This window comes from Clarias gariepinus, chromosome 21 (genome assembly GCF_024256425.1).
Source record: "Clarias gariepinus isolate MV-2021 ecotype Netherlands chromosome 21, CGAR_prim_01v2, whole genome shotgun sequence".
Classification (NCBI taxonomy): Eukaryota; Metazoa; Chordata; class Actinopteri; order Siluriformes; family Clariidae; genus Clarias; species Clarias gariepinus.
In genome coordinates, this window is record NC_071120.1 from 27505385 (window position 1) to 27520875 (window position 15491).

Sequence of the window (15491 nt, forward strand, 5' to 3'; positions counted from 1 at the left end):
GGCTATACTCAATGATGAATCAAACAAGATAAACACTTGGGCGTCAAATGAAGTTCTCTGCATCAAGAGTTGATTACCTGATAGACTACAGAGCGTGACGGAAGAGATTGGCACAACAGGTGCAAAGCCTGGAGCAGACTGCACAGTAGTACTAAGGACTAAGGACATGGATGTAGCAGCCGGATCTGGCTGGCTGGTGACACTTGGGTGAGGTTTTCATTGCAACAAGAAAACACAGGAGGCACTTCTGTGAAATTCCTGAAGCAGCCCAGCCTGAACCTAATAGAGCATCTCTGGAGAAACCTGAAAATGGTTGTGCCCTTAAAACCGGGTGCCCAGCTGTCATGGCGAAATTTAGATTTCTAGGTACATTTTAGGTACATTTAAGAAAAGGCGATTATATTACATCAATAACAACATGCTTACCCACAAGACAAAATCAAACATGCAAAAACCTAAAAAGTTAGGGGAAAAAATCTGAACCGATCAGAAAGTAGTTCACGACATGCCGATACCCCAAGAAGTGAAAAAGCTAGTTCCCTTTTCCAGCTTGGGTTTATAATCCTGAAAAGCACCTTGTTGTAATGCTTGTATGAATTAATTAACTAGAATAGTTAAAATAGAATTGAATAGATTACACAAACAATAGACTTTTATCTCATCTGCTGGTGTTGACAAAACCCAAGAACACAAAGGACGCACAAACAACACTTAGTATACCAAACACAAATGTTTATTATTACAAAACAGACTATATGTAAAATACGACTATTTACAACTACATACAAAGCCTTGGCTTGTATGTGAATGGATGTATCGTCCAAAGTCCTGTACTTATACTGTGCGAGTGTGTGCATGTGGCAGTGTGTGGGAGTATTGTACCGCCTGACCGGCTTTGGAAGTCAATCTGGGAGCATGATGATGGGAAAAAAAACATGCAGTTTTGTGATACTGTCCCAATGGTAAGTAATCCAATTTTTATATATTCGCAAAGAGACCGAAGGATTCACAGTCACACGCGTACAAAAACAACAATAGAGAGTTGGCCTCCCTGGTTCTCTTTAAACATGGTCAGCCGACTGTAACTTCTTGCAGCCGCGGGATTCGGAGAGAAGGCCTTGTGAGAGTAAAAACGCAGAATCAAAATAACAGATGGGGCAATACATCATATGATTCTAAAGTATACAATGCCACATAAAAAAATTATTGGCAGCTTTAAAACTATAACTACTGTACATGTTATCAAGGAAGGTATCAAGAACTGAATTCCTTTTAGTTTGTTTTTTTAAGATGAATCATAAATTAGGGTTAATTGAAATTGAATATTTTCCATATTTTACTTAATTTACTCTTTCGGTTGTTTTTATATGGAAAAAAAAAGATTGTCGTGTTGGAAATTGGTAATATTGGTCATATTTTTTGGGTGGCTGGAACGGATTATCTGCATTACATTATTTTCTATGGGAAATGCGTTCCACAATACAAAATTTCGCTTTTAGACCATGTCTCCGAGAGGATTCAACTCGTATGCTAAGGTACCGCTGTATTTGAATTTAAACAGCTCCCTAATTTTTATGTTATACACAAGGCCACCTTATTCCCTGCCCTTCTCTGCTTAATCCCACATGTGGGTAAGTACTTTAGGCTGATTTCCCTTTTATCACCCTGTGGTGTGCCTTTTATGCTCTATAAATCACTAGACTATATACAGTATACATTTTGTGCTCTTAAACTGATCGTGTGATACTAGTACTGATCCTATTATGTGTTTATTATTATGTCTTATGTATTGTGTATTTAACTGTTAAGGTTAAAAGGTAAGACATCATTATATTTAATTATGCCCCTCATCATATGCTTATGCTATGATACCCTTTTTATATCATGTGACTTTTAAACACTTTATAAAGGGAAACTTAATTTTTCCAATTAAAATTTTCCTTTTTTTTTTTGGGCCTGCATTAAGTCTCAAAAGTGTTTTTTTCTATTTTCATACTTATTCCCTTTAAACTATATTTATTATTATTATTATTATTATTATTATTATTATTACTACTACTACTTCTATCAGTAATGTTAGTCATGTTAGTTATGACTCTAATATAATAATGTACTTATCTTTACATTTCTTTAAACCGTACTTCTGTGCACACAGCTTCCCAATTTTCCTCACACCCCAGTACCAAGTTTCAAAGTGCCTGTTCCAAGCCTCTGTATATTCTATCATTATATACAGCATGTCAATCAATAGAATACATATGAATTATGATACATGCACCAGCCAAAACATGGTATTCATGCTAAAATGTGTCTTTTCAGATACAATCATATAACGCCATTTTTTGCATATGTGCATAACACATTTATATTTTTATAAGATAAAATAAAATAAAACACATTTGATAAATAAAATTTTATGGCCTTTTATGTTTAAGTGACCGTTACTTTTTTTTTTTATTTAAATCCTTTATTAATCTTAATTGTCATTCATGTTGAAGTGTGTTATGCTAAAATGCAAAATTGTTAAGATACTGAAATATGAAATTGACATGGTTACAGACACTTTTGCACCAAATTTCTTTCATTTAAGCAACAGTTCTTTACAGGTCATATGCTCCTAAAAGCTTACACCAATTTTAGAATTAATACTCATGAGGAAACATGGAAAATTTGCATTTTAAATTATTACTATTTGAAGTAAGACAGTATGATGCTGGAAAATGTCCATTTTTTTGTGACGCATATAAAATCATATACATACTGTAGCAACTAGCCTCTTTGGCCACACACATTTTCTGTACTTTTAGAATCATTCACAAATAGCCGTGATGCGGTCATTGTGGCCAAAGCTGCTTCAAACTATTACTAAGTCATTAAGTCATGTATTGAGTTTAAGACATAAAATATTTAAAAAACTCCTCTTCAGCACTGTACTGTACATTACTGTACACAGCATCTCCACCTCAAGTCAAATATTTTTAGTTGTTTTTTATTTTTTATTTTGAAAAGGTAAATGATCGAGCACACTCTTGAAATTAATTTAGTGCTGGCCGGGTTTTCAATTCTATTCCCACTGGTTAAGATAATGACTTTCCATTCTTCTGCTAGGAATAATATTTTCAGACGCAGCTTTTAAATCTTGTAACATGTTCAGCTCAATTATGGCACAAAACATCCACTGTATGATCATGAAGACCTCTTAGACTTTTCTTGATATTTTTACAGTTTTATAACAGAATGACTCATGTCACTGTGCCCATTACGGCTGCATATAATGTATGGTTCCTGCAGAATCACCCATTAATGCAATTATACCATGATTCCGACCAAAGCATTTTATTTTAGTTTCAGACAGAGTGCGTCAAACTGCTATTTGAGGGTTTAAATGCCAGAAGATGCTCAGAATGTGACGTTTGAGTGTATACAGTGTGTGATTAGAGATACAGGATGACTAGGAAGACATTTACACATCTGTATTGTGGTGATATTACAGTTACAAACCTGTACATAGATCATATTAAAGGTTAAAGACATATAACACAAGCACAGTTCAATTCACAACAAGGTACAGTATGTTCATGACTTAAATAAATGAGTTCAGAAATTAATAAAAAACACCTATTTTTAAAAAACTAATCCCTGAGTTGCCAGAGATGGGTTTACACTTTTGTTACTATAATAGGAAATGCATTATTTACAGTAAATTAAAAAATATTATTATTATTATTATTATTATTATTATTTAGGTTTTAGATAAGACACAATAAGACATAATGACTGCAATTGTCATATTGGCTGCAAAAACTTATTTATGATTCTGAATACGCTGCTCTGATCTGTTTTTTGGGGGGGGGTTTGTACAAAAATGAAAGTGTGAAACAAATAATGCAGATTCGCAGTTACAGTTTTTCTTGCTACACAGTAATGCAAACTGGCATCTGTGCTAAAAAGTGTCTCACCTCAGTGAAAAAGTGAATTTTCAGGATCATATAACAATTTTTTTTATAACATTTAATGCTTCTTTTCAGATTAGATTAAATTAGATTAGATTAGATTAAACTTTATTGTCATTGTGCATAGTACTTGTGCAGGGACAATGAAATGCAGTTAGCATCTAACCAGAAGTGCATGAGTGGCCTGTTTACAATAAATAAATACAATGTGTTATACAGACAGAATATGCATTTGGTAATAGTTATGGTGTTTATACAGTGATATAGTAATGTACACTTTAACTGTGCAACATTATACATTAAATGTGCTATATATATATATATATATATATATATATATATATATATATATTAGTGCTGTCAAAATTAGTGCGTTAACGCATGCGATTAATTTGAAATATTTAACGCAATTAACGCGGTTGCAGTTTTTTTTATTTCCTGTTGTGGCCGACGTGTGTTCAACGTGCAAAGAAATATGGATAAGACCAAGGAAGGACTTTTAGACGGAAAGTTTCAGTATAAAACTCTGCCGGATGGTTCTGTGGATAAAACAAAAGTAATCTGTACATTTTGCAACGCCGAATTTAAATACCACAGAAGTAATTCGTCTTTGACATATCACTTAAAGGGGTCATACAGCACTACATGCACTATTTTAAGCTGTTTGGACTGAACTGTGTGTTAGGAGAGTGCGTACACAACCACTCTACGATGATAAAGAGCCGCCCAGTGGTTTTCTTTTCGTTTTTTACAGTAACATCCCCCTTCTGAAATCAGGCCAATCGCAAAAGCCTTGCCTTGTGACGCCACACCACAAGAGGGCGTTCCTACACAAGTTGATTGACACTGGTGTTTTAGCAAAGACCCGCCCCGAGTGAGAAGACGCTGTCGGCCATTGTTTTTTCGCCGCTGGAGCAAAATGTTGCCTAAGCGAGTGTTGTGTACAGTTGTTGGGTGTAATAGCGAACACAGCAGTCGTCATTCACTACCTAGGGTTAGTGACCTAGGGTACCTACCTAGGGTTAGGTATCTGAGCCACTGAGGACGCAGTGGCTGAATTTAGTTTTTAAAGCTAACGTCCCCGCTGATTTACCTAAATGCGTTCATGTTTGCGATAATCATTTTTCACCAGACTGCTTTATAAACGCGGGTCAATATAAAGCAGGTTTTACTAGGAAGCTGCTCCTAAAAATCGGATCTGTACTAACGCTTCGTGTTCCTGCTTCATCTTTACCAGCCTCAGTGAGTAATTTATTTTACTATGACTCTTTGCAGATCGCCTTTTCTAATAATCACGATAAATGCGGAGTGTAAGTTAACTTACACTCTCATAGAACATGGTTATGGCTTCTTCTCTGTGTACATCTGTCTCTATATAATCCCTAATCGCCCGTTTATAATAAACAATGCATTAAGGTGATTGTCTAGTTTCAAACTGTGTACGTAGTCGGAAAACTATATTATGCTTACCTTTGTTACGTTAGATGGTTTATAACGATGTCTGTCGAAGATTAAGAAGTCCTGTAAACACATCAGTAAACACATCGCGTCCGTATTTCTCTCGGTAAGTTTCTCCGCTTTTTGTTGTTGTTGCTCGCGGCAGCGCAACAGCCCGTTAATTCATGCCCATGCAGTGATGAGAGACAAATCGAGTCGATGCATGTCCATTCTTTTAATTTCTGCGTTGTTAGGCGATATTACAAACTTCCGCGTAGGTTCCGTACTTAAATCAAACCAAAAACGACTGAAGAAAACAGGCTCAGGCTCTATAATCCATAGTTTTCCAGTTTGGACTGCATTACCCACAAAGCACTGCGTTGTGGCAATGCTTTGTGGGTAATGCAGTCCAAAGCATTGCCCGCACTGGACTACACTTCCGTCGCTATACCCTACGTGTCACGCCCCACAGAACGGGGGGGGGGGGGGCTCAGCAGAGGTCATGAGCATTTAAATTAGCATGTACTGAAACAGGTTGCTGAGAACAGAGCTAGTTTTTACCAGGTAAAAGTAGTGTTTTTTTTACACAATCCTTTTGAATTTTTAATTAACGTATAATACAAACTTTTCATTAGGACCCTAAAGATCATATTAACATTTAATGAAAAATATAATGTGTAGGACCTTTAAAAGCAAAACACCCCACCGAAACAATCTCTACAGGGCCTCGCCAATGTAAATTGCATTGATTGTTTTGAAATTCAAATGACACAAATGGCACATACCTGTGTTTTTATTTCTGTAATAAATATGGCTTTCAAGCCAACAGTTAATTTGGAGAATATTGATGGTTTATTGCAGGTATGTTGTTTACATGAGAAAATCTGTGTTACAAGTTAAACAAAAATTCCAATAAACAATCATATTTGAATTTAAATAGTTTCATTGTCTTGAGTTTACATTAATTATTTGCATTTACAGTACATATCCAAAAATTTTCAGTCTTTTAATTGTGAATAATCACGATTAATTGCAAAAAAAATGTGCGATTAATTAGTAAAAAAATTTTAATCGATTGCCAGCACTAATATATATATATATATATATATATATATATATATATATATATATATATATATATATATATCAACTTAGCAACAACAAAAAACGTCCCTTTTTCAGGACTGTGTATTTCAACAATAATGTTGTAAAAATCCAAATAACTTTACAGATCTTCATTGTAAAGGCTTTAAACAATGTTTTCCATGCATGTTCAATTAACCATAATCAATTAATTAACATGCACCTGTGGAATGGTCGTAAAGACCTTAACAGCTTACAGAAAGTAGGCATTTAAGGTCACAGTTCTAAAAACGCAGGACACTTAAGCGACTTGTCTACCGACTGTGAACAACCCCCAAAGAAAGATGCCCAGGGTCCCTGCTCATCTGCGTGAACGTGCATTAGGCATGCTGCAGGGAGTCATGAGGACTGCCTCCCTGCAGAGGCAGTGTAACTGTGTAATGCAGTGTAACTGTGCAAACATTGCAGTGGATTAGCATGTATGGAAGATTACATGCCTAAAAGTAACAGGATATACATATGTACTGTACATGTGTGAGTTCCAAATTGTAAAGCATATATAGAATAAGCACGGATGGTATTTACAGTAGTGCAATGATGAGCATAATTATTCATGGTAAAAAGATGCATAGTGGTTAAAAACTAAGCAGTGCAATACAAACAGAAAGTGACAGTTCAGGGATGTATAAGCTAACAGTCCATGATCAGCTGTTCAGTGCTGTAACAGTCACAGGAAAAAAGCTAGTTTTCAGTCTGTTGGTTTGGGCTCTGATGAGTCAACAGTCCATGATTTGGGTAAAAGGAATCTTTGATGAAGCCTCTCGCCCCCTTTGCAGACAGCGTCTCATGTAGATGTCTTCTAGGGTGGGTAGCTGGGTGCCAATAATTTGTTGGGTGATTTTCACCCCCTCTGAAGGTCCTGAGCAGTGCAGTTGCTGTACCATACTGAGAAGCATTTTGTAAGGATGCTCTCAATGGCATAGCGGTAAAAGTTCTCCAGTATCCTGGAACACAGGTGGGACATATTATCTCCCATTATCTCCAGATCCATGCTTCTTCATTTCTTGTAAATACAGTATGTATACACATTTATATTTTTATCAGATAAAAGGAAACCCATTGGCTAAATACAATTTCATGCTTTATGTCTGTAATGGCTGTAACTTTTTTTAAATTATTATTTTTTTTATAATCTTAATTGTAAATCAAATGAAACTTGGCCAATTTAAATTTTACATAAAAGACATAAACTTGAAAAAATTTCCTCTTCTACTCTTTGTTCTTTTTCGTTTTTCTCATTCATCAACTCTTTAAAGTACTGCTTCCATCACCCTCCTGGCATCTGTCAGTACATTTCCATCTCTATCTTTAATCACTCTAACCTGCTGCACATCCTTCCCATCTCTATCTCTCTGCCTTGCCAACCTGTACAGATCCACGTCTCCCTCCTTACTATCCAATCTAGCATACAAGTCCTTATATGCTCTTTGTTTGGCCTTTGCCACCTCTACCTTCACCTTACTCTGCATCTCCCTGTACTCCTGTCTACTCTCTTCAGTCCTCTCAGAGTCCCACTTCTTCTTAGCTAGCCTCTTTCCCTGTATACACTCCTGGATTTCCTCATTCCACCACCAAGTCTCCTTGTCTCCTTTTCCCTTACCTCATGATACACCAAGTACCCTCCTACCTGTCTCCCTGATCACATTGGCTGTAGTATGGGCCAGGGGTAGCTCAGTGATTAAGGCATTGGACTACGGTTCAGAAGATCCCACAACCATCAAGTTGCCTCTGTTGGGCCCTTAAGCGCGGCCCTTAACCCTCAACTGCTCAGATCTGTAATGAGATAAAAATGTGGATCTGGATAAGAGCGTCTACCAAATGCCCAAATGTAAATGTAAATGTAGTTGTCCAGTCAACTGAAAGCACCTCCTGACCACCCATAGCCTGTCTCAACTCCTCCCTAAAGACTTCACAACATTCTTCCTTTCTCAGCTTCCACCACTTTGTCCTCTGCTCTGCCTTTGTCCTCTTTGCCTTCCTCACCACCAGGGTTATTTTACACACGACCATTCTGTGTTGTCTGGTTACACTCTCCCCTACCAACACTTTGCAGTCACTGATCTCTTTTAGGTTACAACGTCGACACAAGATGTAGTCGACCTGAGTGCTTCTGCCTCCACTCTTATATGTCACCCTATGTTCCTGCCTCTTCTGGAAGAAAGTATTTACTACTGCCATTTCCATCCTCTTTGCAAAGTCCACCACCATCTGTCCTTCTACATTCCTGTCCTGAAGACCAAACCTGCCCACCACATTTTCATCACCTCTGTTCCCTTCCCCAACATGTCCATTAAAGTCTGCACCAATCACCACTCTCTCACCTCTGGGGATGCTCTGCATCACTTCATCTAACTCACTCCAGAATGTCTCCTTCTCTTCTAACTCACATCCTACCTGTGGGGCATAACCACTAACAACATTTACCATCACCCCTTTAATATCCAGCTTCAGACTCATCAACCTGTCTGATACTCTTTTCACCTCTAGAACATTCCTTACAAACTTCTCTTTCAGGATAACTCCTACTGCATCATATCAACCAACTCTCTTGCCTGCCCTGTCATAGTCCCAACATTCAAAGCCCATACTATCACCCCTAAACACTTGCCTTTCCTTTTCTCTTTCCACTTTGGGGGGGGTGGGAGTAAGATATTGCAATGTTGTTCCATGTTGCATAAAATTCAGAAGTAGCTCCTTTGGCCACACACTTGTCCTGTATTATATTCATAACATAATAAGCACCAATACTGTAATAAAATATTATTTATTATTAAAATATTTTCTGCAAGTTTTTTCTTTAAATATATTTTTATTTACTTGTTTAACCACACAAAGTTTTTTAGCAGTTTAAAGCAGTTTTTTAAGCTAAAATAATTTAGTTTAATTTACAAATCTAAAATTACCCTAAGATTATTTACAAATTCAAGTGTTAATAATTAACATTCGACCACAGAACATTTCACTGTTGACCTAAAATAATCCTTTGAGATTCTACAGACTGTTCTGTGAATGTTACAGAAAAATATTTTTGCCAGAGTAAAATATTCTTAATTCATTACAGCAGCTTAAAATGCCTTCAGCCTCATCCTTCTTTAAAGGCACTTTCATCCCATTTGTATTTATGTATATTAGTGCAAAAGCTCATCTTTCATCTGCTCAGTAATTGCTGATACACATGTACTGTAAGCAATGAAAGATGAACGCTTAGCACTTTTATATTAACTTTTAATAACTCTAGCTCCAAAAATAAATGAAAATTATGACCAACAAGCTAAATTTAATTTGCATATTATACATCCTTGTAGAAAACAGGGTGAACGTGCAGAGAAATCATTATAATTAACAAACAAGCATTCAGGGATTTGAGGGTTATTGCCTGGGTGCTGTAAGCCTTTAGCTCTGTTTTGTGTGTTTTGGAGATTAAGTAATCTTTAGTTGGCTAAATATAATCCTTACCAGTGGTGATTAAGGCCAGGAATCACAAAATTGAGACACAATTGTTTTTCTTTTCAAATTTGGAAACTGGAAGATTTTTATTCTCTTCTTTCTTTTCTTTTTTTTATATATATTTCTACATGTACAAATAAATAAAACTGCAACAAGTGGAAACATTGACTATACATCAAATATATAAAACTATATATTACATTTACAAATAATAATTAATTAATTGACATCCTTATAGATAAAAGAAAGGTTTTGACTGTACATTGGTCAGAACGTGGGCAGTGGTGGCTCAGAGGACTAAGGCGCTGAGTTACTGATCAGAAGATCGCAGTTCGATCCCCAGCTCCACCAGGTTGCCACTGCAAGGCCTAGCTCCAGGGGCGCTGTGTCATGGCTGATCCTGCGCTCTGACCCCAGCTGGGATATGCAAAGAAGAAATTTCAATGTGCTGTAATGTATATGTGACAAATAAAGGTTAACTTAAAGTCTCTGGTTACTTTGCTGTAACCCTGTTCCCTGAAAAGGCGGGAATGAGATGCTGTGTAAAAACGCTATGAAAAAATCTTTCTGTGTTGCTGGTTGTGAAGCATGTGTGTATCAAACATGCTAAATCTTGGCATATATAACCTCGGTCAGGTGACATCATCTGATGAGGCGCACCTGCAGGTTATAAATAGGAGTGAACAAGAACACTTCTTAGATCAATTTGGTCTAAAAGGATGTCCGGTCACGCAAGCAGTGCGGCATTGAAGCGCTGCATCTCGTTCCCGCTTTTTCAGGGAACAGGGTTACAGCAAAGTAACGCGAGACATTCCCTTTCAAAGGCTACACTCGATGCTGTGTGAAAACGCTATGGGAACGAGAATACCAAAGCCACCGCACTGCAAGTGTCTGGACCCGCAAGGTTGTGTAGCGTGTGCGCACAAAGGCCAAGGAGGTCTCAGAGCTAGCTCTGGGAGGCTGACTCAAGGACCCGTGAGACCGGAGTAGCATGAACATTCAAACTATATAATCTCACAAATGTGTGTGGAGAGGACCAACCTGCCGCATACACACTTGCTGCAGGGGGACACCTCTTGCCAGCCCAATAGATGAGGCAATTCCCTTGGATGATTGAGCCCTGTATCCTAGAGGCGAAGTGTGACCATAGACTAGGGCAATAGCATCTCCCACCTGATGTGGCAGCGTTTGGCATAAAAAAGGCTGCTCTGACTTACGCCACTGGCTAGTGCGGTGGACGTAAATCTGAAGAGTGCGTACTGAAGACAGGAAGTGAAACCTTTCTTGCTCCGGAGCTGTAAAGGCAGAGGACAGAGGCTTCGAGGAAGACTGGGTGCATGGTCAAGAATGAAAATAGTTCGGGTGAGAATGCAGAAAAGCTCTGACTAGCCCAGGGGCAAAGTCTAGGCAGGACGGGAGGCCTGCAGATCTCCAGTTCTCTTGAAAGAAGTAACTATAAGAAAAACCATCTTAAGAGTCAGAATCCAGACAGGCGCTGACTCTAGTGGTTTGGAAGGGGTGTCAACCAGATCCCATCAGTCAGAACATGACAAGCCAAAATAGCGGCTATGTACATTCTGAGGATACTAGGGCATAAGCCAGAGGACAAATTTTTTTGCAGAACTCTTGCAGAGCACTGAACAATTCGGCAGTGGACTAGGTCTACATGTTTCACCATGCACCACTTTCAAATACCCTCACCTTGAGGGCATAATTTCCTTTAGTGCGTGAAGGTTCCAGGGCTCCCATCTTTATATGCCCTGGAATGTAAATCGCCTTAAGGGACAGGAACTCTTCCTGTGCCCCAAGCAGAACCTGGTGCGCTAGCTTATTTAAGCGGCGTGAGCACAGTTTTCCCTGGCAATTATGTACAAGACTACCGTAGTGTTGTCCACCCGCACTAGGACATGGTAGCCTCAACTGCTGGAGGAGGTGTTTCAGGGCCAAAATAAAGTCATCCGTTCGGGGCAATTGATGTGCTTCGTGAAAAGATGGCCTCTCCAGCTCCCTTGGGCTGGACGGCCATCTGAGACCGCACCCCAGCTGGTGAGGGAAGCGTCTGTCGTTAACGTCTCGCGACGACATGACGCACATAGAGTGGGACCCAAAGTCAAAAACCGGGGTCTGAACCACATAGAAAGGGTACGAAGCCCTTGGCGCGTAACCCTTATTTGCCTCCGGGGATTGGCCCTAAGTAAAATCCCCCCTTGCTTCAGATCAATTGTCACAAACCAATCCCTTGGTTGGATTTGAGAAACAACAGTGTACTTGCACTAGTATAAAATAAAAGTGCCCGAAAATGTCCAAATGTTTCTTTACAAAAAAACAACTATAAGGATTGTAACATCCCATAATAAAGTAATGTTTCAATAGCATAGTTTGTAATAACACACTTTGTCTGGTTTTACCTACAGAATCAGAAGCAGAATGACAAAGTGTGTACGTGTTGATTTACTGCAGCATTTCCTGTTTAAACATGTAAAATAACTCTATTACTAACAGTGTTTAAACAGTGATTAAACAGGTTGCATTTCTATCTAATGGGGAAATATCAGTATATTAAAGTTGTGGCAGCTGGAGAAAATGAGAAGAATTCTTTACAGTGAATATATTATTAGCACCTAATGTTGCCATGGCTCCTTTAATGAGCTTCTTAATGAGGTTAGATTAGTTTATTTTTTGTACAGATTGTTCTATGTAGTTACAGTTATTGTTCTAAATTAATGTCAATCATATTCCTCTCTGAGCATACTGTTGGTGCAGCTGTTCATTTTTCTTGCTGTTTCTCTGTTTTCTCTGGGGAAATAAAGCAATATATGCGGCTAACTGAGCTAACGGGCAAAACATACAAGTGATGTTTTATTCTTATTATTATTATTATTATTATTATGAACACCATGTCACCTGTTTCAGTACACCTGTACACCTGCTTATTTATCTCATTATACAATTAACAGCATAATGCATAAAATCATGCAAATGCAGATCAAGGGCTCTTTGACAATCTTCCAACATTAGTGATGATGATAATGATGATGATGATGATGATGATGAATAAGATCTCAGTCACCATGATGTGGTTGATGGTGCCAGAATTGGCTGGTCTGAGTATTTTAGAAAATCTTGAACTCTGTGAATTTTCACATTTAAAAAAATTCTACATCTTGTTGATAAAAGGAGAACCGCTGGGCTGGTTTGAGCTGATGGAGTCTATGGTTACTTATACAACTACACTTTACAACCATGCTAAGTAGAAGAGCATCTCAGGATATTGAACCAAAAATGAAGGTGGATGGGTTTAAAGAGTCCTACATTAGACTCAACACTACTACAGCTTTTTACTTCAGTCAGCCCTGAAAAGGAATTTAAAACTTCAGTGGGTAGAAACTCTAAGATGAAGACCAAGTGTAAGTGTCATATATATCGATCAGCCATACCGGTAACACATTAAATGTTACGTGGCCGCGCCATGAGATGTAATAATGAAACTAAGAGCTTTTATGTAGGGCTTTAGAGGAGGTCAGTGAAATAGAAGTGTGAAAGAGTGCTATTGTGAAAACATACGGGAAGACCTTCCCGATCGAAGATAACATATGTTTATTAATTGAAACCCACTTTCACTTATAACTGAGAGCGCATCACTTATCTGCTGCTCTCATGCTGCTCTCTCTCTCCCTCTTTTTTAAGACGCACTTCAGGCTCTTCTCGTTGTCTTTATCTTTGCGCCCTCTTGCCGAAGCGGCATGCTCTCTACCTGGTGTAACATTTTTCCTTCCCTAGCAACGTGGGCGTGAGGGTGGCTGCCATCTGTGTTGTTACAATTAACATTAATTATACAGCAGTAAACTGGTGACAAGATGACGGGCACCCAAGGTCTCACCTAAAGCCCAACAAAGCGACTTTACATATTGTCTTGTGATTTATTTTTATTTTTTGCATTTTTTTGCAATATTTAGTAAAGACATAGCACTATGGATCTCAAGAATGTTATCAAGGATGGTAGCAAGAAGAAAAGGGAGCCGATTGCAGTTTTGTTTTTAAAGCAGCCAGTGCCAAGAGGAATCAAAAATTAGGGTTAAGTGAGGTTTACTGTCTATTTCATTCATATTTTACTTAATTTACATGTTGTAAAGGTTGTGATTGTTTTTATATGCAAAAATATGATTATCATGTTGGAATATTGGTAATATTTGTAATTCAGTATTTTTGGGTGGCTGGAATGTATTATCTGCATTTACATTATTTCCTATGGGAAAATGTGTTTTGCGATATAAAATTTTACCTTAAGGACTCACCTCAGCTCCAAACGGAACTCGCCTCCTTTGATCCGCTCGCCTCGAGCAGATCAAATGCGTATGCTGAGATACCGCTGTAAAAAAAGCCTTATTAGATTCATTAAGTTTAGAACTTGTGGTTCAAGACCCCCCTAGAACCACCTACTAGGACAAAATTGTAAATAAAAAAAGCTTGATTTGGGTTCATCAGTGAAAAAAAATGACTTACAAGGTGCTCAGAGCATCTCCATAGTAGAAATATTGAATATCTACAAAATGTTCAAAACGTGCCAGATCAAAGCAATATTCTCAGCTGGATGTCTACAGTGTAGCCCAAGAAGAGTACAAAGGAACACGGCAAAACACTACCATCCGTTCAAAATAACCTACAATAGCAAAAAATAGAATATCATTCATCCAAATTACTGTCCTTTCGCACAGGCTGCTGGTCCTAAAGGCTTTAAAAGGCACAGTAGACTCTTTTTTTCCCTACTGCTTCAGCCTGAAAAGGATGTGAACCTGCATACATGTGCTGCCAGGGAGAGAAATCACCATATAGATTTTTAGAAAGATTTGCTTTTGTTGTTGGTAATAAAAAAGCCAGACAGAAATCTTTAGGGAACTGATTCTGAATTTCAAAGCCATCACTCTTTAAAATATAAAAGAAAAAACCCACAGACTCAAATTTTTTCTTTTTATGGCCCAAGCACTATGACATCACCCTGTGATGTTATAGTCCATATAATGCTTCCCTAATGCTTTTCTAAGGATTATCCGGGCCCTTTTGGAGGTCTTATTATGCTCAAAGGCTCATGAAAATCAGCGCACAGGCTGGAACCTGCTGACACTAGAATGCCCGCAGGTCTTGGCGCTGGGCGTGGCTTAGGGTCTTTAAAGGAGATTTTCTTGCATAGCTTATACACACTTGCATGTATGCATGTGAAACTTGGTACATTTCTACAGTGCCTTGCAAAGGTATTCACCCGCTTGGCATGTTTTGTTACATTATAACCTGTAAAGTTTTTTAAATTTGAATTTTCTGAATTTTCTGTAATAGATCTGCACAAAATAGTTGGCGAAGTCAAATGAGAAATATATTTATGTTAATATATATAATATATGTATGTAAAATATATGATAAAAAATATATTAAAATTGGCATGTGCATATATATTCACCCCCTTTGCTAATGAAGCCCCTTAAAAGTTCTAGTGCAACCGCTTACCTTCAGAAGTCA